Source organism: Oncorhynchus gorbuscha, linkage group LG13 (assembly GCF_021184085.1).
Source record: "Oncorhynchus gorbuscha isolate QuinsamMale2020 ecotype Even-year linkage group LG13, OgorEven_v1.0, whole genome shotgun sequence".
Taxonomy (NCBI): domain Eukaryota; kingdom Metazoa; phylum Chordata; class Actinopteri; order Salmoniformes; family Salmonidae; genus Oncorhynchus; species Oncorhynchus gorbuscha.
In genome coordinates, this window is record NC_060185.1 from 85,832,377 (window position 1) to 85,859,835 (window position 27,459).

Here is a 27,459-nt window from a genome sequence, read left to right on the forward strand (position 1 = left end):
TACATTATAGATGATGCCTGTACCATGTTTGATACATTATAGATGATGCCTGTACCATGTTTGATGCATTATAGATGATGCCTGTACCATGTTTGATGCATTATAGATGATGCCTGTACCATGTTTGATGCATTATAGATGATGCCTGTACCATGTTTGATACATTATAGATGATGCCTGTACCATGTTTGATGCATTATAGATGATGCCTGTACCATGTTTGATGCATTATAGATGATGCCTGTACCATGTTTGATACATTATAGATGATGCCTGTACCATGTTTGATACATTATATATGATGCCTGTACCATGTTTGATACATTATATATGATGCCTGTACCATGTTTGATACATTATAGATGATGCCTGTACCATGTTTGATACATTATAGATGATGCCTGTACCATGTTTGATACATTATAGATGATGCCTGTACCATGTTTGATACATTATAGATGATGCCTGTACCATGTTTGATGCATTATAGATGATGCCTGTACCATGTTTGATGCATTATAGATGATGCCTGTACCATGTTTGATGCATTATAGATGATGCCTGTACCATGTTTGATACATTATAGATGATGCCTGTACCATGTTTGATACATTATAGATGATGCCTGTACCATGTTTGATACATTATAGATGATGCCTGTACCATGTTTGATACATTATATATGATGCCTGTACCATGTTTGATGCATTATAGATGATGCCTGTACCATGTTTGATACATTATAGATGATGCCTGTACCATGTTTGATACATTATAGATGATGCCTGTACCATGTTTGATGCATTATAGATGATGCCTGTACCATGTTTGATACATTATAGATGATGCCTGTACCATGTTTGATGCATTATAGATGATGCCTGTACCATGTTTGATGCATTATAGATGATGCCTGTACCATGTTTGATACATTATAGATGATGCCTGTACCATGTTTGATACATTATAGATGATGCCTGTACCATGTTTGATACATTATATTGATGTTGTACCATGTTTGATACATTATAGGATGATGCCTGTACCATGTTTGATACATTATAGAGGATGTTCTGCACTAGTTTATTACATTTATAGATGATGCCTGGTACCATGTTTGATACATTATAGATGAAGCCTGTACCATGTTTGAGTGCATTATAGATGATGCCTAAATCATGTTTGATACATTAGTAGATGAGATGCCTGTACCATGTTTGATACATATAGATGATGCCTGTACCATGTTTGATACATTATAGATGACGCCTGTACCATGTTTGATGCATTATAGATGATGCCTGTACCATGGATAGCATTATAGATGATGCCTGTACCATGTGTCGTGATATTATATAGATGCCTAAATGTTTGATGCATTATAGATGATGCCTGTACTATGTTGACATTATAGATGATGCCAGTACCATATGCTTCATATAGATGATGCCTGTACCATGTTTGACATTATAGATGATGCCTGTACCATGTTTGATACATTATAGATGATGCCTGTACCATGTTTGATGCATTATAGATGATGCCTGTACCATGTTTGATACATTATATATGATGCCTGTACCATGTTTGATACATTATAGATGATGCATTTGACAATATATGATGCCTGTACCATGTTTGTTTGATGCATTACAGATGATGCCTGTACCATGTTTGTTTGATGCATTACAGATGATGCCTGTACCATGTTTGATACATTATAGATGATGCCTGTACCATGTTTGATGCATTATAGATGATGCCTGTACCATGTTTGATACATGTTTTATTATAGATGATGCCTGTACCATGTTTGATACATTATATATGATGCCTGTACCATGTTTGATACATTATATATGATGCCTCACCATGTTTGATACATTATATATGATGCCTGTACCATGTTTGATACATTATAGATGAGATGCCTGTACCATGTTTGATGCATTATAGATGATGCCTGTACCATGTTTGATACATTATATATGATGCCTGTACCATGTTTGATACATTATATATGATGCCTGTACCATGTTTGATACATTATATATGATGCCTGTACCATGTTTGATACATTATATATGATGCCTGTACCATGTTTGATGCATTATAGATGATGCCTGTACCATGTTTGATGCATTATAGATGATGCCTGTACCATGACATTATATATGATACCTAAAATTACGTTTGGATACATTATAGATGATGCCTGTACCATGTTTGATGCATTATAGATGATGCCTGTACCATGTTTGATGCATTATAGATGATGCCTGTACCATGTTTGATGCATTATAGATGATGCCTGTACCATGTTTGATGCATTATAGAGATGCATTATGTTTGATACATTATATATGATGCCTGTACCATGTTTGATGCATTATAGATGATGCCTGTACCATGTTTGATGCATTATAGATGATGCCTGTACCATGTTTGATACATTATAGATGATGCCTGTACCATGTTTGATACATTATAGATGATGCCTGTACCATGTTTGATGCATTATATATGATGCCTGTACCATGTTTGATGCATTATATATGATGCCTGTACCATGTTTGATACATTATAGATGATGCCTGTACCATGTTTGATGCATTATAGATGATGCCTGTACCATGTTTGATACATTATAGATGATGCCTGTACCATGTTTGATACATTATAGATGATGCCTGTACCATGATACATTATATTGATGCACGTTTGATACATTATAGATGATGCCTGTACCATGTTTGATGCATTATAGATGATGCCTGTACCATGTTTGATACATTATAGATGATGCTCATGCCTGTACCATGTTTGATGCATTATAGATGATGCCTGTACCATGTTTGATACATTATATATGATGCCTGTACCATGTTTGATACATTATAGATGATGCCTGTACCATGTTTGATGCATTATAGATGATGCCTGTACCATGATACATTATATATGATGTACTCCATTACATTATAGATGATGCCTGTACCATGTTTGATACATTATTAGATGATGCCTGTACCATGTTTGATGCATTATAGATGATGCCTGATACATTATGTGATTGATGTATTATATATGATGCCTGTACCATGTTTGATAAGACATATGATGCCTGTACCATGTTTGATACATATATATGATGCCTGTACCATGTTTGATACATTATAGATGATGCCTGTACCATGTTTGATACATTATAGATGATGCCTGTACCATGTTTGATGCATTATATATGATGCCTGTACCATGTTTGATACATTATATATGATGCCTGTACCATGTTTGATACATTATAGATGATACCATGTTTGATACATTATAGATGATGCCTGTACCATGTTTGATGCATTATATATGATGCCTGTACCATGTTTATACATTATATATGATGCTGTACCATGTTTGATACATTATATATGATGCCTGTACCATGTTTGATACATTATAGATGATGCCTGTACCATGTTTGATACATTATATATGATGCCTGTACCATGTTTGATCATTATATATGATGCCTGTACCATGTTTTTTTAGATGATGCCTTCATGTTTGATCATGGTTGTTTTTAGTTTTTCACGTCTCAAAACTCTGTTTGAGTTCCACAATGTGATCAAAATAAATACATCTGTAATTGTAGAGTGACTTAAATACAACTCTAAAACACACACAAACATAATGCTGCACACACACAATAGCAGACACAGTGTGAGTGTGAGTTGTGCATCGTGTCTCTCATTGGTATTCATTGGCTCAGGGAAGAAGAGATGGGCATCACAGTTTGTATTTAATCAGACCCTTATTATGGTCAGCAGTGTGTGTGTGTGTGTGTGTGTGTGTGTGTGTGTGTGTGTGTGTGTGTGTGTGTGTGTGTGTGTGTGTGTGTGTGTGTGTGTGTGTGTGTGTGTGTGTGTGTGTGTGTGCGTGTGAATGTGTGTTGGGTCCAATCTGTCAGCAGATATTAAAGCAGCTTGTCAAGGTGGAGGGGAGAGAACCTGAAGCTGGGTTAAGTAATTGGATTCTTGTTCAATAAAGATTGGTCTGTGAGCGTAGTGTGCGTGCATGTGTGTTTGTGTGTGTATGTGAGCAGCACATGTGTGTGTAAGTCTGAATCGTGGGTGGCGTTTGAAGCATATTTGGCATATGATAGCATATGTAGACACTGGAGATAAGGACGCCACAGTATCATCCTGTAGCATACTGCAGTACCTTGCCAAGCATGAATATACACACACACACACACACACACACACACACACACACACACACACACACACACACACACACACACACACACACACACACACACACACACACACACACACACACACACACACACACACAGTAGACTGGGCCCTGGCCGTGGAGAGGACAGTATTCAGTCACCATTAGAGAAAGAGAGCCAGAATGTTACGCACAGAGCAAGAGGCTCAAGGGCATCAGATTTTGGGTCGTGTCCAGCAGATTTACTGGCTGCCCTTAGCCTCACACACACACACACACACAGCACACACACACACACACACACACACACACACACACACACATTGTCACACACACACACACACACACACACACACACAGCACACACACACACACACACACAGCCATTACTTGTTGAATGTTCAGCAGCAGAATGTTACGCTACAGAGCAAGAGGCTCAAGGTAGCATCAGATTTGACCACTCAGTCGTGTCCAGCAGACGATCCTTCATTTACTGGCTACCTTACTTAGCCTCACACACACACACACACACACACACACACACACACACACACACACACACACACACACACACACACACACACACACACACACACACACACACACACACACACACACACACACACACACACACACACACACACACACACACACACACACACACACACCTGCAGGCACAGGCCTGGTTTTACTTCATTTTCTTCCCTTTGCTTTTCACTTTCTTCTTATTATTTTCTCTCTTTCTCACCCCCTCACACACCTTGGTTTCAGCAGCCTCGAGGAGATAAATGGTGTGAAACTGACTGTGGCCCGTCTATCTGCAAGTGTCTGTGTAGCGGGGGAGACGAGAGAAGGGGAGAAGGAGAGGGAGAGAGAGAGGAGAAGGAGAGGGGTGGGAGAGGGAGAGGGTGTGGGAGAGGAGAGAGGAAGGAAGGCATTTTTGCAAGCATTTTAAGGCTGTTTCAGGTTCATTCAGAACCTTTACAATCTTGATTTACAATCGTTTCCAGCAATACATTTGCCAGCAGCATCCCACTGCTTCCTTGCCTCTGAAGCTACCGTATGCAGGGTTGGTCCTGGATGGGAGACCAGAAGCTGATGGAAGTGGTTTTGGAATGCCAGTAGGGTGCACTATTCCCTCTGGTCTAAGGAGATCCTAGGGCAGTGAAGGGACATTGCCCTTTGCAGTGTGCCGTCCTTCAGAATGGGTTGTTAAAGGGCTGTACACACTCTCTGTGGTCACTAAAAATATCATGACACTTATCGGAAGAGTAGGGTGTTAACTCCGGTGTCATCGCTAAATTCCCAACCCGGTACCATTCCATCATGGCCACCTAATCATCCCCTCATTCGAAATTGGCATATATCAATCTTTAGCAGATGAGGTGAGTTTGCCCCTTACTTTTTAAAGCGCTTTGAGTACCTCAGTTGGTAGGAAGGTGCTATATAAAGCCATTATATATACAGTATATGCATACAGTATATACAGTGCCAGTCAAAAGCTTGAACACACCTACTCATTCAATGGTTGTTGTTTATTTTTACTATTTTCTGCATTGTAAAATAATAGTTAAGACATCAAAACTATGAAATAACACATATGGAATCATGTTTTAACCAAAAAAGTCTTAATATTTTATATTCTTCAAAGTAGCCACCCTTTGCCTTGATGACAGCTTTGCATACTCTGGCATTCTCTCAACTAGCTTCATGAGGGAGTCACCTGGAATGCATTTCAATTAACAGGTGTGCCATGTTAAATCTACATTTGTGGAATTTCTTTCCTTCATTTGATCCAATCAGTTGTGTTGTGACAAGGTAGGGCTGGTTTACAGAAGTTAGCCCTATTTGGTAAAAGACAAAGTCCATATTATAGCAAGAACATATCAAATAAGCAAAGAGAAATTACAGACCATCTTTACTTTAAGACATGAAGTTCAGTCAGTCCGGAAAATGTCAAGAACTTTTTTTTCAAGTGCAGTCGCAAAACCTATCAAGCGTTATGATGAAACTGGCTCTCATGAGAAGCGCCACAGGAAATGAAGACCCAGAGTTACCTCTGCTGCAGAGGATAAGTTCATTAGAGTTACGAGCCTCAGAAATTGCAGCCCAAATAAATGCTTCACAGAGTTCAAGTAACTGTCATGCAGGTGAAAGAGGACCCAAAAGCGACTTAACAGAAACAGAGTTTATTCAAGTCCAAACAGGAATAACAGAAATCCTCTAGTCTGTAGAGGGGAATAACAGGAGAAGCGGCCACAGACTGCAGGTCGCTTCGGGTAGGCGCAGGCCGTAGTTGACAGAGACACCTGCTCACACGCAGCATCTGATGAAGGCAAAAAACACGACAGGACAGGGCGATACACAATCACAGCAAAAACACGACAGGACAGGGCGATACGCAATCACAGCATGGTGAATACTAAACAAGGAACCGACGGGACAGGAACGGAACACAAAGGAATAAATAGGGACTCTAATCAGGGGAAAGGATCGGGAACAGGTGTGGGAAGACTAAATGATGATTAGGGGAATAGGAACAGCTGGGAGCAGGAACGGAACGATAGAGAGAAGAGAGAGCGAGAGAGTGAGTGAGAGAGGGAGGGGGAGAGAGAGGGATAGAAAGAGGGAAAGAACCAAATAAGACCAGCAGAGGGAAACGAATAGAATGGGGAGCACAGGGACAAGACATGATAATAAATGACAAACATGACAGTACCCCCACTCACCGAGCGCCCTCCTGGCGCACTCGAGAGGAATCCTGGCGGCAACGGGAGGAAATCATCGATGAGTGAACGGTCCAGCACGTCCCGAGACGGAACCCAACTCCTCTCCTCAGGACCGTAACCCTCCCAATCCACTAAGTATTGGTGACCCCGTCCCCGGAGAACGCATGTCCATGATCTTATGTACCTTGTAAACAGGTGCGCTCTCGACAAGGACGGGAGGGGGAGGGAAGACGAACGGGGTGCGAAGAAAGGGCTTAACACAGGAGACATGGAAGACAGGATGGACGCGACGAAGATGTCGCGGAAGAAGCAGTCGCACAGCGACAGGATTGACGACCTGGGAGACACGGAACGGACCAATGAACCGCGGAGTCAACTACGAGAAGCTGTCGTAAGAGGAAGGTTGCGAGTGAAGCCACACTCTGGCCGCAACAATACCTTGGACTCTTAATCCTGCCATTGGCTCTCACCGTCTGTGCCCTGTAACGGCAAAGTGCAGACCCTCACCTCCTCAGGTGCGCTCACAGCGTTGGACAAACGCTTGAGCGGAGGGGAACGCTGGACTCGGCAAGCTGGGATGAGAACAGAGGAGGCTGGTAACCCAGACTACTCTGAAACGGAGATAACCCGGTAGCAGACGAAGGAAGCGGACTGTGAGCGTATTCTGCCCAGGGGAGCTGTTCTGCCCAAGACGCAGGGTTTCTGAAAGAAAGGCTGCGTAGTATGCGACCAATCGTCTGATTGGCCCTCTCTGCTTGACCGTTAGACTGGGGATGAAACCCGGAAGAGAGACTGACGGACGCACCAATCAAACGACAGAACTCCCTCCAAAACTGTGACGTGAATTGCGGGCCTCTGTCTGAAACGGCGTCTAACGGGAGGCCATGAATTCTGAATACATTCTCAATAATGATTTGTGCCGTCTCCTTAGCGGAAGGAAGTTTAGCGAGGGGAATGAAATGTGCCGCCTTAGAGAACCTATCGACAACCGTCAGAATCACAGTCTTCCCCGCAGACAAAGGCAGACCGGTAATGAAGTCTAAGGCAATGTGAGACCATGGTCGAGAAGGAATGGGGAGCGGTCTGAGACGACCGGCTGGGAGGAGAGTTACCGACTTAGTCTGCGCGCAGTCCGGACAAGCAGCCACGAAACGAGGCGCGTGTCACGCTCCTGAGTCGGCCACCAAAAGCGCTGGCGAATAGACGCAAGAGTGCCTCGAACACCGGGATGACCAGCTAACTTGGCAGAGTGAGCCCACTGAAGAACAGCCAGACGAAGTGGAAACAGGAACGAAAAGGAGGTTACTAGGGACAAGGCGCGGCGACGCAGTGTGCGTGAGTGCTTGCTTAACCTGTCTTTCAATTCCCAGACTGTTAACCCGACAACACGCCCATAAGGAAGAATCCCCTCGGGATCAGTAGAAGCCACAGAAGAACTAAACAGACGGGATAAGGCATCAGGCTTGGTGTTCTTGCTACCCGGACGGTAAGAAATCACAAAACTCAAACGAGCGAAAAACAACGCCCAACGAGCTTGACGGGCATTAAGTCGTTTGGCAGAACGGATGTACTCAAGGTTCTTATGGTCTGTCCAAACGACAAAAGGAACGGTCGCCTCCAACCACTGTCGCCATTCGCCTAGGCTAAGCGGATGGCGCAGCAGTTCACGGTTACCCACATCATAGTTGCGCTCAGATGGCGACAGGCGATGAGAAAATAAGCGCAAAGGATGAACCTTATCAGTCAGACTGGAAGCGCTGGGATAGGAATGGCTCCCACGCCTACCTCTGAAGCGTCAACCTCGACAATGAATTGTCTAGTGACGTCAGAGTAACGAGGATAGGAGCGGACGTAAAACGCTCTTTTAGAAGATCAAAAAGCTCCTGGGCGGAACCGGACCACTTAAAACACGTCTTGACAGAAGTAAGAGCTGTGAGAGGGGCAGCAACTTGACCGAAATTACGAATGAAACGCCGATAGAAATTAGCGAAACCTAAAAAGCGCTGCAACTCGACACGTGACCTTGGAGCGGGCCAATCACTGACAGCTTGGACCTTTAGCGGAATCCATCTGAATGCCTTCATGGAAATAACGGAACCGAGAAAAGTAACGGAGGAGACATGAAAGAGCACTTCTCAGCCTCCTTTACGTAGAGACAATTCTAAAAGGCGCTGTAGAACACGTCGAACGTGCTGAACATGAATCTCGAGTGACGGAGAAAAATCAGGATATCGTCAAGATAGACAAAAACAAAAATGTTCAGCATGTCTCTCAGAACATCATTAACTAATGCCTGAAAAACAGCTGGCATTGGCGAGACCGAACGGGCAGAACCCGGTACTCAAAATGCCCTAACGGAGTGTTAAACGCCGTTTTCCACTGGCCCCCTCTGATGCGCACGAGATGGTAAAGAGATTAAGGTCCAACTTAGTAAAGCACCTGGCTCCCTGCAGAATCTCGAAGGCTGATGACATAAGGGGAAGCGGATAACGATTCTTAACCGTTATGTCATTCAGCCCTCGATATCCACGCAGGGGCGCAGAGTACCGTCCTTCTTCTTAACAAAAAGAACCCCGCCCCGGCCGGAGAAGAAGAAGGCACTATGGTACCGCGGCGTCAAGAGACACAGACAAATAATCCTCGAGAGCCTTACAGCTCGGGAGCCGACAGAGAGTATAGTCTACCTCGAGGAGGAGTGGTCCCCCGGAAGGAGATCATACTACAATCATACGACCGGTGAGGAGGAAGGGAGTTGGCTCGGGACACCGACTGAAGACCGTGCGCAGATCATGATATTCCTCCGGCACTCTGTCAAATCGCCAGGTTCCTCCTGGAGAAGTAGGGACAGAAGAAACGGGAGGGATGGCAGACATTAAACACTTCACACATGACAAGAAACGTTCCAGGATAGGATAGAATTACTAGACCAATTAATAGAAGGATTATGACATACTAGCCAGGGATGACCCAAAACAACAGGTGTAAACGGTGAACGGAAAATCAAAAAGAAATAGTCTCACTGTGGTTACCAGATACTGTGAGGGTTAAAGGTAGTGTCTCAAATCTGATACTGGGAAGATGACACCATCTAAGGCGAACAGGCGTAGGCTTCTCTAACTCTCTGAAAGGAATGTCATGTTTCCGAACCCATGCTTTGTCCATGAAACAACCTCAGCCCCAGAGTCCTATCAAGGCACTACATGTAGCACCCGAATCGTCCAGCGTAGATGGACCGACAAAGTAGTACAGGATTTTGATGGAGAGACTTGAGTAGTTGCGCTCCACCTGTAGCCCTCCGCTTACAGATGAGCTCTGGCTTTACTGACATGAATTAACAAAATGTCCAGCAACTCCGCAATAGAGGCACAGGCGGTTGGTGATCCTCGTTCCCTCTCCTTAGTCGAGATGCGAATCCTCCCAGCTGCATGGGCTCAGTCTCAAAGCCAGAGGAGGGAGATGGTTGCGATGCGGAGCAGGAAACACCGTTGATGCGAGCTCTCTTCCACGAGCCCGGTGACCGAAGATCTACCCGTCGTTCTATGCGGATGGCGAGCAGCAGACAATTCTGCTCGTGTCTGCCGAGCATGGCTCCTTGGATCTCGACGGCAGTGTAACGAGCGTCTGAAGTCGCTGGGTCCATTCCTTGGTCGGTTCCTTCTGTCATGCAGGTGAAAGAGGACCCAAAAGCGACTTAACAGAAACAGAGTTTATTCAAGTCCAAACAGGGAATAACAGAAATCCTCTAGTCTGTAGAGGGGAATAACAGGAGAAGCGGCCACAGACTGCAGGTCGCCCGAGGTAGGCGCAGGCCGTAGTTGACAGAGACACCTGCTCACGCAGCATCTGATGAAGGCAAAACACGACAGGACAGGCGATACACAATCACAGCAAAACACGACAGGACAGGGCGATACGCAATCACAGCATGGTGAATACTTTAAACAAGGAACCGGCCAAGGGACAGGAACGGAACACAAAGGAATAAATAGGGACTCTAATCAGGGAAAGGATCGGGAACAGGTGTGGGAAGACTAAATGATGATTAGGGGAATAGAACAGCTGGGAGCAGGAACGAACGATAGAGAGAAGAGAGAGCGAGAGAGTGAGAGAGGAGGGGAGAGAGAGGGATAGAAAGAGGGAAAGAACCAAATAAGACCAGCAGAGGGAAACGAATAGAATGGGGAGCACAGGGACAAGACATGATAATAAATGACAAACATGACAGTAACAGACACATCTCAACATCAGCTGTTCAGAGCATACTGCGTGAATCAGGCCCTCATGGTCAAATTGCTTTGCTGGTAACAATGTTGGTTATTTAATTAGAATTCAAGGCACACTTAACCAGCATGGCTACCACAGCATACTGCAGTGGTAGCCATATGCAGCCAACAAGTGCTCAGCATATGTGCAAACCTTCCTAGACTGTTGGAAAAGTATTCCAGGTGAAGCTGGTTGAGAGAATGCCAAGAGTGTGCAAAGCTGTCATCAAGGCAAAGGGTGGCTACTATGAAGATTCTCAAAAATAAAATATATTTAGATTTGTTTAATTCTTTTGTGGTTACAACATGATTCCATATGTGTTATTTCATAGTTTTGATGTCTTCACTATTATTCTACAATGTAGAAAATCGTAAAAATGAGTAGGTGTGTCGGGTCCTGTATATGTCATTCTCCCCCGGGGGTGGAGTTAAAGCGATCTGCAATTGTTAGATCCATTTGTGGACTTTTAAATTAATGATACACCAAATGATTATTTAAAAATATAATTAATAAATGCTTATTGAGCTTTGGTCAACACAAAATATGAGCTTGTTTGACCCTATTGACTCAAAAACATAAACGATCAGTTTGATGGTCACTCAGGCATCCATTGCCTCGTCTTTGCATTTAAGTGTGGTTTCAATTCTCCATCCCTCAACTGTTTTCCAAAACAGTGGTGGGGTAGTCGTTTTGTTGTTGTTTGAACTGCAGATTGCCACTTTAAGCTAACTTTGCCCTGTGAGAGCAGGCTGGGAAAAACTGGCTGGTCTTATTTAGGAACCTGTCAAAGCTGTCACTCCCCAAAGCTGGTCAATTACACGACCAGACCCTCGAGGGAGGTATCTAGGAATCAGGCCTGTCTCAGACTCACTCTCCTGGGCTGGACCTGACCGCTGACTGGGGGAGAGTGGAGGGTCTGGAGGAAGGTAGCAGAGGGTTTCCATAATTACCTGTATGCTATGTGGCTTTGGTCGCCCTCCTCTCTCTCTACCTATTTCACCATCTCTCTCTCTCTCGCTCTCTTTCGTCTCTCTCTCTCTCTTGTTCTCTCTGTCACTCTCTCTTGCTCTCTTTCACTCTCTCACTCTCTCTCCAGCTCTCTTTCAATCTCTCCGTCTCTCTCGCTCTCTCTCTTTCGCTCTCTCTGATGTGACATGTCAGAAAATATCTCAAGACCTTCACTGATCCTGTCATTATATAACAAACTAAATGTAGACATACTGTACCTGTCGTTGTTAGATGGTGATGGAAGTGTGGATCTGTCTTGTCTGGGGTTATATGATGACTCAACCGGAAGTTTGGAGTTTGTGACAAGTCACGACAGAAAGAGACAGGTTGAGTGGAAGATGGGTAGAGAGAGTGAGAAAGCGAGAAGGATGGAAATGCAATTATTTGTAAAAATAGCCCGACAGGATGAAAGGATATATTAAATGAGAAACAAATAAGGAAGGAAAAGAGGGAAAGTGAACATGAGAGATAAACCAGCAGACAAGAGGGAGTGAAAGAAACAAACTAGATTAAGGAAAGGAGGAAGATAGAGAAAGAAAAGGAGAAAACGAAAAGTAGAGCGGGAAAGAAGGAAGATGGCGAAAGTGTGTGTGTGTCTGCATGTTTGTGTGTGTGTGTGTGTGTGTGTGTGTGTGTGTGTGTGTGTGTGTGTGTGTGTGTCTGCGTGTTTGTATGTGTGTGGTGTAATGGTGTAAATGTCCGTGAGACAGCTCGGTCACTGACTGCCCTGTCAGCCGTAAGGGGCGTGGCCGTCCCACCCCCTTCCCATAATTCCCTCTTCCAGTTAGCGTTAAGGCGGATACGGGTCAGCTGAGATCTCCGCTAGGGACACGGGCATCCGTCACACACGCCAAGAGACACTCAAAATCATATTAACAACAATAATATGATTGGAGATGTTTGATATGAGTCTGGAAGGAGAGTTTACAGTCTAGCCAGGCACCTAGGTACTTATAGATGTCCACATATTCTAGGTCGGAACCATCCAGGGTGGTGATGCTAGTCGGGCATGCGGGTGCAGGCAGCGAATGGTTGAAAAGCATGCATTTGGTTTTAATAGCGTTTTAGAGCAGTTGGAGGCCACGGAAGGAGTGTTGTATGGCATTGAAGCTAGTTTGGAGGTTAGATAGCACAGTGTCCAAGGAAGGGCCAGAAGTATACAGAATGGTGTCGTCTGCGTTGAGGTGGATCAGGGAATCGCCCACAGCAAGAGCAACATCATTGATATATACAGAGAAAAGAGTCAGCCCGAGAATTTAACCCTGTGGTACCCCCATAGAGGCTGCCAGAGTACCGGACAACATGCCCTCCGATTTGACACACTGAACTCTGTCTGCAAAGTAGTTGGTGAACCAGGCTATGAGTCTGCCGATAAGAATATGGTGATTGACAGAGTCGAAAGCCTTGGCCACGTCGATGAAGACGGCTGCACAGTACTGTCTTTTATTGATGGCTGTTATGGTATCGTTTAGTACCTTGAGCGTGGCTGAGGTGAACCCGTGACCGGCTCGGAAACCGGATTGCAGAGCAGAGAAGGTACAATGGGATTTGAGATGGTCAGTGATCTCTTTGTTGACTTGGCTTTCGAAGACCTTAGATAGGCAGGGCAGGAGGGATATAGGTCTGTAACAGTTTGGGTCCAGAGTGTCTAACCCTTTGAAGAGGGGGATGACTGCGCCAGCTGTCCAATCCTTAGGGATCTCCGATGATACGAAAGAGAGTTTGAACAGGCTGGTAAATAGGGGTTGCGACAATGGCGGCGGACAGTTTCAGAAATAGAGGGTCCAGATTGTCAAGCCCAGCAGGTTTGTATGGGTCCAGGTTTTGCAGCTCTTCCAGAACATCTGCTATCTGGATTTGGGTAAAGGAGAAGCTGGGAAGGCTTGGGCGAGTAGCTGCGGGGGGGTGGGGGGTGGGGGAGGGGGGGGTGGAGCTGTTGGCCGAGGTTGGAGTAGCCAGGAGGAAGCCATGGCCAGCCATTGAGAAATGCTTGTTGAAGTTTTCGATTATCATGGATTTATCGGTGGTGACCGTGTTACCTAGCCTCAGTGCAGTGGGCAGATCTTGTTCTCCATGGACTTTACAGTGTCCCAGAACTTTTTGGAGCTACAGGATGCAAATTTCTGCTTGAAAAAGCTGGTATTTGCTGCTTGCAATCTGACACCATAGGCACAGTTTATTGATAGGCATTCCTACCACCAAATCCAAATTTCTGCTTGAAAAAGCTGGTCTTTGCTTTCCTGACTGACTGCGTGTATTGGTTCCTGACTTCCCTGAACAGTTGCATACTATTTGATGCTATTGCAGTCCGCCACAGGATGTTTTTGTGCTGGTCGAGGGCAGTCAGGTCTCAGGATGGTAGGCTGGTGGTTGAAGATATCCCTCTAGTGGTGTGGGGGCTGTGCCTTGGCAAAGTGGGTGGGGTTATATCCTTCCTGTTTGGCCCTGTCCGGGGGTGTCCTCGGATGGGGCCACAGTGTCTCCTGACCCCTACTGTCTCAGCCTCCAGTATTTATGCTGCAGTAGTTTATGTGTCGGGGGCTAGGGTCAGTTTGTTATATCTGAGTACTTCTCCTGTCCTATTCGGTGTCCTGTGTGAATTTAGTGTGCTTTCTCTTCTAATTCTCTCTTTCTCTTTCTTTCTCTCTCTCGGAGGACCTGAGCCCTAGGACCACCCCCAGGACTACCTGACATGATGACTCCGTGCTGTCCCCAGTCCACCTGGCCGTGCTTCTGCTCCAGTTTCAACTGTTCTGCCTTATTATTATATGACCATGCTGGTCATGTATGAACATTTGAACATAGCCTGGTTCCTCTCTAGGTTTCTTCCTAGGTTTTGGCCTTTCTAGGGAGTTTTTCCTAGCCACCATGCTTCTACACCTGCATTGCTTGCTGTTTGGGGTTTTAGGCTGGGTTTCTGTACAGCACTTTGAGATATCAGCTGATGTACAAAGGGCTATATAAAATAAATTTGATTTGATGCATGTGCCTATGTATGTGTGTGTGCCTTCTCTTTGTGAGTGTGTGTGTGTGTGTACCTTTCTCTGTGTTCGTGTGTGTGTACCGTTCTGCTTGTGAGTGCGTGTGTGCATGTGTGTGTACACCTTTCTCTATGTGTGTGTGTGTGTACCTTTCTCTGTGTGAGTGTGTGTGTGTACCTTTCTCCGTGTGAGTGTGTGTACCTTTTCTGTGTGAGTGTGTTTACCATTCTCTCTGTGTGTGTGTACCTTTCTCCAGGTGAGTGTGTGTGAGCGTGTGTATGTGTACCTTTCTCTATGTGTGTGTGTACCTTTCTCTGTGTCTTTGTGAGAGCATCATGAGATCCTTACAAAGAGCTCTAACTGGAGACAAGACTAACCAACAACCCTGCAGCGTAGCCTCGTAAATTACAACCATTTAGCTCCAACAGTCTGAGAGAGAGAACGACGTCTCCTCCTACCAGTCTGGAGAGAGAGAATGACGTCTCCTAACAGTCTGGAGATTGAGAATGATGTCTCCTCCTACCAGTCTGGAGAGAGAGAATGACGTCTCCTCCTACCAGTCAGGAGAGAGAGAACGACGTCTCCTCCTACCAGTCTGGAGAGGGAGAATGACGTCTCCACCTACCAGTCAGGAGAGGAGAACGACATATCCTACCAGTCAGAGAGAGAGAACGACGTCTCCTCCTTCCAGTCTGGAGAGAGAGAATGACGTCTTCTCTTACCAGTCTGGAGATTGAGAATGACGTCTCCTCCTACCAGTCTGAGAGAGAGAATGATGTCTCCACTTACCAGTCTGGAGAGAGAATGACATCTCCTCCTACCAGTCTGGAGATTGAGAATGACGTCTTCTCTTACCAGTCTGGAGAGAGAATGACGTCTTCTCTTACCAGTCAGGAGAGAGAGAATGAGGTCTTCTCCTACCAGTCTGGAAAGAGAGAAAGACATCTCCTCCTAGCAGTCAGGGAGAGAGAGACTGACGTCTTGTCCTACCAGTCTGGAAAGAGAGAACGACGTCTCCTCCTACCAGTCAGGAGAGAAAGAACGACATCTCCACCTACCAGTCTGTAAAGAGAGAAAGACGTCTCCTCCTACCAGTCTGAGAGAGAGAATGACGTCTCCTCCTACCAGTCAGGAGACTGAGAATGACGTCTCCTCCTACCAGTCAGGAGAGAGAACGACATCTCCTCCTACCAGTCAGGAGAGAGAGAACGACGTCTCCTCCTACCAGTCAGGAGAGAGAGAATGACGTCTCCTCCTACCAGTCAGGAGAGAAAGAACGACGTCTCCACCTACCAGTCAGGAGAGAGAGAACGACGTCTCCTCCTACCAGTCAGGAGAGAAAGAACGACGTCTCCACCTACCAGTCAGGAGAGCAAGAACGACGTCTCCACCTACCAGTCAGGAGAGAAAGAATGATGTCTCCTCCTACCAGTCAGGAGAGAGAGAATGACGTCTCCTCCTACCAGTCTGAGAGAGAGAATGACGTCTCCTCCTACCAGTCAGAGAGAGAATGACGTCTCCACCTACTAGTCAGGAAGAGAGAATGACGTCTCCCTCTACCAGTCTGGAGAGAGAGAATGACGTCTCCCTCTACCAGTCTGGAGAGAGAGAACGACGTCTCCCTCTACCAGTCTGGAGAGAGAGAACGACATCTCCTCCTACCAGTCAGGAGAGAGAGAATGACGTCTCCCTCTACCAGTCTGGAGAGAGAGAACGACATCTCCACCTACCAGCCTGGAGAGAGAGAACGACATCTCCACCTACCAGTCTGGAGAGAGAGAACGACATCTCCTCCTACCAGTCAGAGAGAGAGAATGACGTCTCCTCCTACCAGTGTGAGAGAGAAAATGACGTCTCCTCCTACCAGTGTGGAGAGAGAAAATGACGTCTCCTCCTACCAGTGTGAGAGAGAGAATGACATCTCCTCCTAACAGGTTGGGAGACGTCTTTGTTTACTCTCTTCTCTTTCTTTTCCCCTCCTCCTCACCTCCTCCCTCTTCACTTGTTTCCTTCTCTTCTCCTCTTCCTTCTATTCTTATCTCTCATCCTTCTCTTCAGCCTCCTTCTTCTACTCCTGCACCTCATTCGTATCTCCCTTCCCCTCTCTTCTCCTCCCTTTCTCTTCTTCCCTCCTATCTCTATCCTCTCTCTCTCCTCCTTTCTCTCCTCCTGTCTCTCCTCTCTCTCCTCTGCTCTACCCCTGGCTAGCTGGGCAGGCAGATTGAGCAGTAAATTAAATTAATGTGGGCCATTTCTCCATAATTTTTCATTCCTCTAAAATGATTCAAGCTGATGTAATAAGTTCATTAAAACACAAAACATTAGGCTCATTAAAAACCCATTAAAACTATCTCTAGGACCTGATTTATGGAGGCAGCACATGGGCAGGGGGTTGGAGGAGAGAGGGTGAGGGAGTGAGCGGACGAGGGGCACGAGTGTGGGGGACGGGGTGGAATGGGCGGTAAGTAGTTGAGGGAATATAGAAAAATGGAGAGACTTGCAGTGCTGAGAAGGAATATGGATAATGGAAGGAAGAAGGGGTGAAGGTAGGAGGTGTGAGCAGGAGTGATGGAAGGAGGGAGGTGAGCAGGGAGGTCTAAGTGGAGTCATTTGATAGCGGAATGGAGTGATGAAAGGAGAGAGTATGGAGGGATGAGGGCAAGATGGAGGGGTAAAGGAGGATTCTTTAAGATGGAGTACCTCCATTTAAGCTTCTGCAATTTAGTGTCCCTCTACTGCTGTTCTGTTCTGTTCCACCCTTACTTAAGTCTCTCTCTCTCTCTCTCTCTCTCTCTCTCTCTCTCTCTCTCTCTCTCTCTCTCTCTCTCTCTCTCTCTCTCTCTCTCTCTCTCTCTCTCCCTCTCTCTCTCTCTTTTAAACTTACTCTCTCAATTTAAAGTTACATTTAAGGGCTTTATCTTTCTCTCCTTCTCTATAGCCTTGCAACAGCCTAGTGCTTAAGTGCATCAGGCCGGTAACTTAAAGGTCACTGGTTCAAATCCCTGAGCTGACTAAGTGAAAATGTCTCAATGTTCCCTTGAGCAAGGAACTAAAACCGTGTGTTGCTCTGGATCAGTTTGTCTGAAAAATGTCTCTCACCCTTTCTGCTTCCCTCTTAGTCCACACTTCTCTCTATGTATACATACAAGTATTTATATTTGCACGTAAGGGCTCTAAAAGCTATCAAAGACCAACTATTGGTGTACAGTGCATTTGGAAAGTATTCCAACCCCTTGACATTTTGATACATTGCAGCCTTATTTTAAAATATATTGTTTTTTTCTCCCCCTGATCAATCTACACACAATACCCCATAATGACAAAGCAAAAACAGGTTTTTAGAAAAGTTTACTCTGGGTTTACTATTTATGTTTTGGTAAAAGGAACATTTTTGTTTTATTCTATAAACTACTGACAACATTTCTCCCAAATTCCAAATAAAATATTGTCATTTAGAGCATTTATTTGCAGAAAATGACAACTGGTCAAAATAACAAAAACCTCAGACCTCGAGTAATGCAAAGAAAACAAGTTCATATTCATTTTAAACAACACAATAATCAACTGGAATGTGTTTCCAAAAGTCTTAAAGGAGTTCCCACATATGCTGAGCACTTGTTGGCTGCTTTTCCTTCACTCTGCAGTCCAACTCTCCCCAAAACATTTCAGTTGTGTTGAGGTCGTGTGGAGGCCAGGTCATCTCATGCACCTGATTTATTTGAGCTGCAATCTGAGGTGCAGATAACTCTAATGAACTTATCCTCTGCAGAAGAGGTAACTCTGGGTTTCCCTTTCCTGTGGCGGTCCTCATGAGAGCCAGTTTCATCATAGAGCTTGATGGTTTTTGTGACTGCACTTGAAAAAACGTGTTGCTTATTTGAACTGTTCTTGCCATAATATGGGCTTGGTATTTTACCAAATAAGGCTATCTTCTGTATACCACGCCTACCATGTCACAACAAAACTGATTTTCTCAAATGCATTAAGAAGGAAAGAAATTCCACAAATTAACGTTTAACAATGCACACCTGTTAATTGAAATGCATTCCAAGTGGCTACCCCATGAAGCGGGTTGAGAGAATGCCAAGAGTGTGCAAAGCTGTCATCAAGGCAAAGGGTGGCTACTTTGAAGAATCTCAAACATAAAATAGATTTTGATTTGTTTAACACCTTTTTTGGTTTGTACCTGATTCCCTATGTGTTATTTCATAGTTTTTTTGTGTTCAATATTATTCTACAATGTAGAAAATAGTAAAAAAAAATTAAAAAACCTTGAATGAGTAAGTGTGTCCAAACTTTTGACTGGTACTGTATAACCCTATGACCCGTCCCTAATTGGAGTAAACGATTGAACAACAATGCTTAAACGGCTTCTACTTCCAGCTCATACATTCCATTTTCATTTTATGGACACAGTATATTTTACAATAGCTCTATTTTGTTTGTTTTTACTCCTGTCCTTTCTCTACCCTCAACCTCTTTCATCTATTTCTGATGTCCTTCCTCTACCCTCAACCTCTTTCATCTATTGCTGGTATCCTTCTTCTACCCTCAACCTCTTTCATCTATTTCTGATATCCTTCCTCCACCCTCAACCTCTTTCATCTATTTCTGATATCCTTCCTCTACCCTCAACCTCTTTCATCTATTTCTGATATCCTTCCTCTACCCTCAACCTCTTTCATCTATTTCTAATATCCTTCCGCCACCCTCAACCTCTTTCATCTATTTCTGATGTCCTTCCTCTACCCTCAACCTCTTTCATCTATTGCTGGTATCCTTCTTCTACCCTCAACCTCTTTCATCTATTTCTGATATCCTTCCTCTACCCTCAACCTCTTTTGTCTATTTCTGATATCCTTCCTCTACCCTCAACCTCTTTTGTCTATTTCTGATATCCTTGCTCCACCCTCAACCTCTTTCATCTATTTCTGATATCCTTCCTCTACCCTCAACCTCTTTCATCTATTTCTGATATCCTTCCTCTACCCTCAACCTCTTTTGTCTATTTCTGATATCCTTCCTCTACCCTCAACCTCTTTTGTCTATTTCTGATATCCTTCCTCTACCCTCAACCTCTTTCGTCTATTTCTGATATCCTTCCTCTACCCTCAACCTCTTTCATCTATTTCTGATATCCTTCCTCTACCCTCAACCTCTTTCATCTATTGCTGGTATCCTTCTACCCTCAACCTCTTTCGTCTATTTCTGATATCCTTCCTCTACCCTCAACCTCTTTTGTCTATTTCTGATATCCTTCCTCTACCCTCAACCTCTTTCATCTATTTCTGATATCCTTCCTCTACCCTCAACCTCTTTCATCTATTTCTGATGTCCATTCAGTTCGATTTCTATTTGCCATATCTTTCAAACTGTGCTATTTCACAAAAGTTCTGAACCTATATACATTTTACGGACACAGTATATTTTACATTAGTTAACTTACTGTTATTAGTCACAACCTTCAGCTCCATTCAGCCCCTCCCCATCTATCTCTTAACACCATCCATATTGGATTTCTAATTTGTTCCAGTCATTGGCAGCATAGAACTGGAAGGAAAGGCGCCAAAGGAGGTGTTGGCTTTGGGGATGACCAGTGAAATATACCTGCTGGAGCGCGTGCTACCGGTGGGTGTTGCTATGGTGACCAGTGAGCTGAGATAAGGTGGAGCTTTACCTAGCAAAGACTGTTTGGCAGCATTACATTTACATTACATTTAAGTCATTTAGCAGACGCTCTTATCCAGAGCGACTTACAAATTGGTGCATTCACCTTATGACATCCAGTGGGACAGTCACTTAACAATAGTGCATCTAAAACTTAGGGGGGTGGGGTGAGAGGGATTACTTAACCTATCCTAGGTATTCCTTAAAGAGGTGGGGTTTCAGGTGTCTCCGGAAGGTGGTGATTGACTCCGCTGTCCTGGCGTCGTGAGGGAGTTTGTTCCACCATTGGGGGCCAGGGCAGCGAACAGTTTTGACTGGGCTGAGCGGGAGCTGTACTTCCTCAGTGGTAGGGAGGCGAGCAGGCCAGAGGTGGATGAACGCAGTGCCCTTGTTTGGGTGTAGGGCCTGATCAGAGCCTGGAGGTACTGAGGTGCCGTTCCCTCACAGCTCCGTAGGCAAGCACCATGGTCTTGTAGCGGATGCGAGCTTCAACTGGAAGCCAGTGGAGAGAACGGAGGAGCGGGGTGACGTGAGAGAACTTGGGGAGGTTGAACACCAGACGGGCTGCGGCGTTCTGGATGAGTTGAAGGGGTTTAATGGCACAGGCAGGGAGCCCAGCCAACAGCGAGTTGCAGTAATCCAGACGGGAGATGACAAGTGCCTGGATTAGGACCTGCGCCGCTTCCTGTGTGAGGCAGGGTCGTACTCTGCGGATGTTGTAGAGCATGAACCTACAGGAACGGGCCACCGCCTTGATGTTAGTTGAGAACGACAGGGTGTTGTCAGGATCACGCCAAGGTTCTTGGCGCTCTGGGAGGAGGACACAATGGAGTTGTCGACCGTGATGGCGAGATCATGGAACGGGCAGTCCTTCCCCGGGAGGAAGAGCAGCTCCGTCTTGCCGAGGTTCAGCTTGAGGTGGTGATCCGTCATCCACACTGATATGTCTGCCAGACATGCAGAGATGCGATTCGCCACCTGGTCATCAGAAGGGGGAAAGGAGAAGATTAATTGTGTGTCGTCTGCATAGCAATGATAAGAGAGACCATGTGAGGTTATGACAGAGCCAAGTGACTTGGTGTATAGCGAGAATAGGAGAGGGCCAAGAACAGAGCCCTGGGGACACCAGTGGTGAGAGCGCGTGGTGAGGAGACAGATTCTCGCCACGCCACCTGGTAGGAGCGACCTGTCAGGTAGGACGCAATCCAAGCGTGGGCCGCGCCGGAGATGCCCAACTCGGAGAGGGTGGAGAGGAGGATCTGATGGTTCACAGTATCGAAGGCAGCCGATAGATCTAGAAGGATGAGAGCAGAGGAGAGAGAGTTAGCTTTAGCAGTGCGGAGCGCCTCCGTGATACAGAGGAGAGCAGTCTCAGTTGAATGACTAGTCTTGAAACCTGACTGATTTGGATCAAGAAGGTCATTCAGAGAGATAGCGGGAGAGCTGGGCCAAGGACGGCACGTTCAAGAGTTTTGGAGAGAAAAGAAAGAAGGGATACTGGTCTGTAATTGTTGACATCGGAGGGATCGAGTGTAGGTTTTTTCAGAAGGGCAACTCTCGCTCTCTTGAAGACGGAAGGACGTAGCCAACGGTCAGGGATGAGTTGATGAGCGAGGTGAGGTAAGGGAGAAGGTCTCCGGAAATGGTCTGGAGAAGAGAGGAGGGGATAGGGTCAAGCGGGCAGGTTGTTGGGCGGCCGGCCGTCACAAGACGCGAGATTTCATCTGGAGAGAGAGGGGAGAAAGAGGTCAGAGCACAGGGTAGGGCAGTGTGAGCAGAACCAGCGGTGTCGTTTGACTTAGCAAACGAGGATCGGATGTCGTCGACCTTCTTTTCAAAATGGTTGACGAAAGTCATCTGCAGAGAGGGGAGGAGGGGGGAGGGGGCGGAGGATTCAGGAGGGAGGAGAAGGTGGCAAAGAGCTTCCTAGGGTTAGAGGCAGATGCTTGGAATTTAGCGTGGTAGAAAGTGGCTTTAGCAGCAGAGACAGAGGAGGAAAATGTAGAGAGGAGGGAGTGAAAGGATGCCAGGTCCGCAGGGAGGCGAGTTTCCCTCCATTTCCGCTCGGCTGCCCGGAGCCCTGTTCTGTGAGCTCGCAATGAGTCATCGAGCCACGGAGCGGGAGGGGAGGACCGAGCCGGCCTGGAGGATAGGGGACATAGAGAGTCAAGGGATGCAGAGAGGGAGGAGAGGAGGGTTGAGGAGGCAGAATCAGGAGATAGGTGGGAGAAGGTTTGAGCGGAGGGAAGAGATGATAGGATGGAAGAGGAGAGAGTAGCGGGGGAGAGAGAGCGAAGGTTGGGACGGCGCGATACCATCCGAGTAGGGGCAGTGTGGGAGGTGTTGGATGAGAGCGAGAGGAAAAGGATACAAGGCAGTGGTCGGAGACTTGAGGGGAGTTGCAGTGAGGTTAGTGGAAGAGCACAGCATCTAGTAAAGATGAGGTCGAGCGTATTGCCTGCCTTGTGAGTAGGGGGAAGGTGAGAGGGTGAGGTCAAAAGAGGAGAGGAGTGGAAAGAAGGAGGCAGAGAGGAAAGAGTCAAAGGTAGTGGGAGGTTAAAGTCGCCCAGAACTGTGAGAGGTGAGCCGTCCTCAGGAAAGGAGCTTATCAAGGCATCAAGCTCATTGATGAACTCTCCGAGGGAACCTGGAGGGCGATAAATGATAAGGATGTTAAGCTTGAAAGGGCTAGTAACTGTGACAGCATGGAATTCAAAGGGAGGCGATAGACAGATGGGTAAGGGGAGAAAGAGAGAATGACCACTTGGGAGAGATGAGGATCCCGGTGCCACCACCCCGCTGACCAGATGCTCTCGGGGTGTGCGAGAACACGTGGGCTGGACGAAGAGAGAGCAGTAGGAGTAGCAGTGTTGTCTGTGGTGATCCATGTTTCCGTCAGTGCCAAGTCGAGGACTGGAGGGAGGCATAGGCTGAGATGAACTCTGCCTTGTTGACCGCAGATTGGCAGTTCCAGAGGCTACCGGAGACCTGGAACTCCACGTGGGTCGTGCGCGCTGGGACCACCAGAGTAGGGTGACGCGGCCACGCGGTGAGAGCGTTTGTATGGTCTGTGCAGAGAGGAGAGAACAGGGATAAACAGACACATAGTTGACAGGCTACAGAAGAGGCTACGCTAATGCAAAGGAGATTGAATGACAAGTGGACTACACGTCTCGAATGTTCAGAAAGTTAAGCTACGTAGCAAGAATCTTATTGACTAAAATGATTAAAATGATACAGTACTGCTGAAGTAGGCCAGCTGGCAGTGGGTGCGTTGTTGACACTACACTAATCAAGTCATTCCGTTGAGTGTAATAGTTTCTGCAGTGTTGCTATTCGGGGGGCTAGCAGGCTAGCTAGCAGTGTTGTTTACGTTACGTTGCGTTAAAAGAACGACAATAGATGGCTAGCGAACCTAGAAAATCGCTCTAGACTACACAATTATCTTTGATACAAAGACGGCTATGTAGCTAGCCAAGTAGCTAGCTACGATCAAACAAATCAAACCGTTGTACTGTAATGAAATGAAGTGAAAATGTGATACAACCTGTGAATGCGACCGGGTAGTTGAGTTCTATACAGAAAGACGTTGGCTAGCGTTGGCTAGCTGTTGGCTAGCTAGCAGAGTCACCTACGTTAGGACGACAAATAGCTGGCTAGCTAACCTCGGTAAATTAAGATAATCACTCTAAGACTACACACTCTAAACCTAAACAACACAATTATCTTGGATACGATGATACGATGATACGAAGACAGCAAAGACAGCTATGTAGGTAGCTAACACTAAACTAATCAAGTCGTTCAGTTGAGTGTAAAAGTTTCTCAGTGCAGCTAATCAGTGGACGTTAGCTAGCTGGCTAGTGAAGACTACGTTAGGACGGCGAAATACGATAATTACGCAATTATCTTTGATACAAAGACGGCTATGTAGCTAGCTGAGAAGAAATTGCTAAGATAAGACAAATCAAACCGTTGTGATATAATGAAATATAATGAAAAAGTTATACTACCCGTTGGAGCGACGTGCAGATGCGACCACTCGCTCCAACCGGAACCGGTGAAGGATGCTTTCCTGCGAAATAGGAAGCCAATTCTAGATTTAATTTTGGATTGGAGATGCTTAAAATGAGTCTGGATGAAGAGTTTACAGTCTAACCAGACACCTAGGTATTTGTAGCTATCCACATATTTTAAGTCAGAACCGTCCAGAGTGGTGATGATGATAGACGGGCGGGCAGGTGTGGGCAGCGATCGGTTGAAGAGCATGCATTTAGTTTTACTATAATTTAAGAGCAGTTGGAGGACACGGAAGGAGTGTTGTATGCGTTGAAGGTGGTTTGGAGGTTTGTTAACAGTGTCCAAGGAAGAGTCATATGTATACAGAATGGTGTCGTCTGCGTAGAGGTGGATCAGAGAATCACCAGCAGCAAGAGCGTCATCTTTGATATAGAGACTGCCAGAGGTCCAGACAATGGGCCCTCCGATTTGACACACTGAACTGTATCTGAGGAAGTAGTTGGTGAACCAGGCGAGGCAGTCATTTGAGAAACAAAGGCAATTGAGTCTGTCGATAAGAATGTGGTGGCCAGGCCGATGAAAACAGCTGCCCAGTACTGTATTTTAGGACCTTGGCTGAGGTGCACCCATGACCAGCTCGGTAACCAGATTGTAGTGGAGAAAGTATGGTGTTAGTCTAAATGTTCTGTGATCTGTTTGTTAATAAATTGGCTTTCGAAGACATTAGAAAAGCAGGGCAGGATTTATATAGGTCTGTAATAGTATGGAAGAGGGGATGACCATGGCAGCTTTCCAATCTTTAGATAAGAAAGAGAGGTTAAATAGGCTAGTAATAGGGGTTTCAAAAATTTCGGCTGATAATCTTAGGAAAATAGGGTCCAGATTGTCTAGCCCAGCTGATTTATAGGGATCCAGATTGTGCAAGTCTTTCAGAACATCAGCTATCTGGACGGGGTGCAGTGGGCCAGCTGGGAGGAGGTGCTCTGTTCTCCATGGACTTTACTGTGTCCCAAAACGTTTTGAATTAGTTCCAGAAGATGAAATTTTCTGTTTGAAAAAGCTAGCCTTAGCTTTCCTAACTGACTGAGTATATTGTTTCCTGACTTCCAGGAAAGGTTGCATATGGCAGGGGCTCTTCAATGGTAATACAATATGCCACAGGATGTTTTTGTGCTGGTCAAGGGCAGTCAAGTCTGGATTGAACCAATGGCTATATCTGTTCCTTGTTCTACTTTTTTTGAATGGGGCATGCTTATTTAAAGGAAAGTAGGAAAGCACTTTTAAAGAAGCAACCAGGCATCCTCTACTGACGGGATGAGGTCAGTATCCTTCCAGGATACCCGGGCCAGGTCGATTGGAAAGGCCTGCTCGTTGAAGTGTTTCAGGGAGTGTTTGACAATGATGAATCCCTCAGCAAGCCAGTGGACGGCAGAAGAGGAGTGCTGACCTCCACCGCAGTGACGCCCCGTGTTTGTACCGGGGACAGGGTCTGGCTCTCGACCCAAAACCTACCCCTCCGCTTGCCCTGCTGGAAACTGGGGCCGCAGTGTGTAGGGCCGTTCAAAGTCCTGAAGAGAATAAACGAGGTGTGTTATCGATTACAACTCCCTTCCTATTATCGTATTAACCCCTCATTTCATTTGTCTCCCCTCAGGCCGGTGGTAGCTGGTCCCCTGCAGGACGGTGAGGTACCGGAGGTCCCTCCTCCGCCTCTGGACATCGAAGGGTCCCCGGTGTACACAATACAGGCCATTCTGGACTCGAGACGTCGGGTGGGGGCCTGCGGTACCTCGTGGACTGGGAGGGGTACGGTCTGGAGGAGAGGTGCTGGGTACCGGTGGGGGACATTTTGGATCCGTCAATGTTGAGGGATTTCCATCGCCTCCATCCGGATCGCCCTGCACCTCGCCCTCTGGGTTGCCAGAGAGGCCGGTGTCGGCGCGTTGTGGTAGCCGCACGTCGGGGGAGTACTGTCACGACTCCTACTGAAGGTGGCTCCCCTTCCTGTTGGGGTGGCGCTCGGCGGTCGTCGTCACCGGCCTACTAGCTGCCACTGATCTTTTTCTCCCCTGCTTGTTTGTTTAATAGTTACACCTGTGTTTAGTTAGGTTAGTTAGTTGGGCTTTATTATCCAGCCGGCCCACCTGCTGTGTGTATGGGATTGTTTTATGTGTACTCGTGTACACGCCTGTAAGTCACGGTTGTTTGTGTACGTGTGTTATTCTGGACTGTTTTGTTCCCCTGTGTTTTGGGGCATTTGTTTGAGTGGCGTCGTTTTCACCTGTGTGGTGAATAAAGAAGTAGCACTACTCTGAGCTCTCTGTTTCCTGCGTCTGACTTCTTCCTCCACTTCACCCCGGGCATGACACAGGGCTCCCCATCGTCAATGAAGGGTCCAGACCAATTGGCAAACGAGCTATTGTAGCCCCGAATTACCGGGTATACCTCTTCGGCTAGCCGGGAGATTGGCTTAGCTCGAGGCTAGCTCAAGGCTAACTGGTGCTTGATTCAGGACAGAGGCGTTAGCCAGCAGCAGACACACATTTGGCAGGAGG